At 19.7% G+C, this 3,695-nt stretch overlaps 1 protein-coding gene across 1 annotated transcript in view; it reads left to right on the forward strand.

The window, feature by feature from the left end:
* The window catches only part of LOC117168674 (DNA mismatch repair protein Mlh1), a 32,110-nt gene that overhangs the window by 16,312 nt on the left and 12,103 nt on the right, over nt 1-3,695 (forward strand). The window lies entirely within an intron of this gene.

Here is a 3,695-nt window from a genome sequence, read left to right on the forward strand (position 1 = left end):
TTTTTTTAATTAGTTTTTTTTGTGTTAAATATATTTTTTTTCAACTAAAAATGTATGTTTTTTAAATTTAAATTAAACAATTCAATTTTTGGTTGACAATTTATTTATTTTCGTTGAAAATTCGTTTTTTCTTCTATAAATTAATTGTTTTTAGTTGAAAAATAATATATTTTTCATGAAAACTTAACAGTTCATTAAAAATGCTTTTCTGTCTTGACTGAAAAAATCATCTTCGATGAATTTTTTGTTAAAACTCGATTTTATGCTTGAGGATGCATAATTTCTATTGAAAATACATCTCTTCGGTTGAAAATTACATTTGTTTTAAAACTTGTAATATATCTTTTTAATTGAAAAATGAACAGTTTATTATTTTTTCTCTCTCTTGGCTGAAAAAGTCGTCTTTTTTGGTTGAATTCAACTGTTTTGTTATGAACAGCTTTTTTCAGTTAAAGATTCATCATTCTTAATGAAAATTCTTCCTTTTGAAGAAAACTACATATATTTTTTAACATAAAGTTGATCTTTATGGTTGAAAATTCAACTGTTTTGTTAAAATTTTAAAATTTATCATTCTGTTTGAAAATGTAAATATTTTTTATAATTTATAATTAAAAAATTTATAAATATTAGTTTTTTTTTGTGTTAAATTTTTTTTGCAACTGAAAATGTATGTTTTTTTAATTTACATTAAACAATTCAATTTTTGGTTGACAATTTATTTGTTTTCGTTGAAAACTAATATATTTTTCATGAAAACTTAAAGAGTTCATTAAAAATGTTTTTCTGTCTTGACTGTAATTATTTTTTCTTAAAATAGTTTTTATTTCGTTAAAATTTCGTTTTTAAAGGAAAATGTATTTTTTTAAATAAAAATTAAACTATTCAATTTTTAGTTGACAATTGATTTATTTTAGTTAAAAATTCGTCTTTTCTAGTAAAAAAGGATTGTTTTTAGCTGAAAACTAATGTATTTTTCATGAAAATTTAACATTTCATTAAAAAATTTTCTCTCTCTTGACTGAAAAAACCTTCTTCGTTCAAAATGTGGCTTGTGTTGAAAAGTCGTCTTTATTGGTTGAATTCAACTACTTTTGACTAAAAATTAGTATTTAAAAAAAATTTAGAATGAGGATTTAATTACTCAATTAAAGTTAAACTGTTTGGTTTAAAATCAATTTTATGCTTGAGGATTCATAATTTTTATTGAAAATACATTTCTTTACTTAGAAATTAAAATTTTTTAACTTGAAATATACCTTTTTGGTTGAAATTTTAACTTTTTGGTTAAAATTAAAAAATGTATCGCTCTCAAAATGTAACTATTTTTTGTTAAATAGTCTTTTTGTCGTTAAAATTTTTTTTCAAGGAAAATGTATTTTTTTTAAAGAAAATTAAACTATTCAATTTTTGGTTGGCAATTTGTTTGTCTTTTCTGGTATAAATTGATTATTTTTTAGTTGAGAATTAATGTATTATGCTTGAAAACTCAACAGTTCGGTTACAATTTTTCTCTCTTGACTGAAAAAACCTTCGTTGAAAATGTCGCTCATGTTGAAAAATCGTCTTTTTTGGTTGAATTCAACTAATTTTGACTAAAAGTTATTATTTTTTAAAATTTAGAATGAACATCAACTAATTTTGACTAAAAATTATTATTATTTTTTAAGTTTAGAATGAGGATTTAATCACTTAATTAAAGTTAAACTGTTTGGTTAAAAATCAATTATATTCTTGAGGATTCATAATTTTTATTGAAAATACATCTCTTTACTTGAAAATTATTTTTTTAACTTGAAATATACCTTTTTGGTTGAAAATTCAAATGTTTGGTTAAAATTAAAAAAATGTGTCGCTCTCAAAATGTAACTATTTTTTCTTTCAAATTTTGTTTTTAAAGGAAAATGTCTTTTTTAACTGAAAATTAAAGTATTTAATTTTTGGTTGAAAATTTCTTTTTCTTTTTTCAGTTGAAAATTCATCTTTTCTTGTATAATTTGATCGTTTTTAGTTGAAAATTAATGTGTTTTGCTTGAAAATTCAAGAGTTTGTTTATAATTTCTGTCTCTTGACTGAAAACCCCTTCGTTTAAAATGTGGTGCATGTTGAAGAGTCGTCAACTAACTTTGATAAAAAATTGTTTAAAAAAATTTTGTAATGAAAATTTAGTTACTTAATTGAAAGCTTAACTTATTTTTAAAAAATTATTTATTGTTTTTTTTAACTTAAATCTCATATTTTTGGTTGAAAATTCAACTTCTTTCTTAAAAATTTAATTATTTTAGGTAAAGATACATTTTAATTTAAAATTCATCTTTTTAGATTAAAATTGAACTATTCCTGTTAAAGATATACTATTTAAGTTGAAAATTTGTCACTTAGTATTAAATGTAACTATTTTTTTAATAAGTTTTTTTATTGTTAAAAATTATTTTTTTTTTGTTTATTATGTTGGGTGCAAAATTAAATATTCTTCATTTTAGTTGAAAATGAATCTTTTTCATTTAAAATACAACTGTTACAGTTAAAGATTCATCATCTTAGTTTAACTATTCAACTATTTTTTTGAAAATTCATTTATTAACTGAAAATTTAACTTAAATAAATTCATCTTTTTTAGTAGAAAATTAATATTTTTCTTTGAAAATTAATCTTCTTGTTTGAAAATTCATCTTTTTGTTAAAAAAAAAATTTTGGTCGTACTTTTTGGTTGTATTCAACTGTTTTTTATTAAAAATTATTTTATTTTTAATTTTGGAATGAAAATTTTATTACTTAATTGAAAGCGAAACTCTGTTGTAAAAATATTTTTTTTTTGGTTGAAGATTCATGACTTTTATTGAAAATTCTTTCCTTTCGTTGAAAACAATTCTTTTTTTCTTCTTAAATCTAATATTTTTCGTTGAAAATTTAACTATTTGGTTAAAAATTTAATTATTTTAGGGGAAGATTCAATATTTTAATTCAAAATTCGTCTTTTTATAGTTTAAAATTCAACTATTCCTATTAAAAATTTTTTAGTTTAAAAATCTAACTATATTTTTGAATTAGTTGTTTCTTGCTTGGTTAAAAGCTATTATTTTGTTTTTAAATAAAAATGTTTTTTTTTTCTAATAAAAATTAAACTATTCAATTTTTGGTCGACACTTTATTTTATTATTTGAAAATTCGTCTTTTTTGGCATAAATTGTTCGTTTTTAGTTAAAAATTAATGTATTTTGCTTGAAAATTCAACAGTTTGTTTACAATTTTTCTCTCTCTTGACTAAAAAAACCTTATTCGTTGAAAATGCCACTCATGCTGAAAAGTCGTCTTTTTCTTTTGAATTGAATGTTGATATGATAATTTATTTACTTATTTAAAACTTAAATTGTTTTGTTAAAAATCGATTTTTGGTTGAGTATTAATAATTTTTATTAAATTATAAATTATATTTTTTCTAACTTAAAATTTATCTTTCTGGTTGAAAATTCAACTGTTTGGTTAAAATTTTAAAAATTTATCACTGAAAATGTAATTATTTTTCTAAAAATAATTTTTTTTTTGTTTGAAAATTATTATTTTTTTTATTGAAAATGTATTTTTTTAAACTGAAAATTAAACTATTCAATTTTTGGTCGACACTTTATTTTATTATTTGAAAATTCGTCTTTTTTGGCATAAATTGTTCGTTTTTAGTTAAAAATTAATGTATT

The sequence above is a fragment of the Belonocnema kinseyi genome, chromosome 3, assembly GCF_010883055.1.
Source record: "Belonocnema kinseyi isolate 2016_QV_RU_SX_M_011 chromosome 3, B_treatae_v1, whole genome shotgun sequence".
Lineage (NCBI taxonomy): Eukaryota > Metazoa > Arthropoda > Insecta > Hymenoptera > Cynipidae > Belonocnema > Belonocnema kinseyi.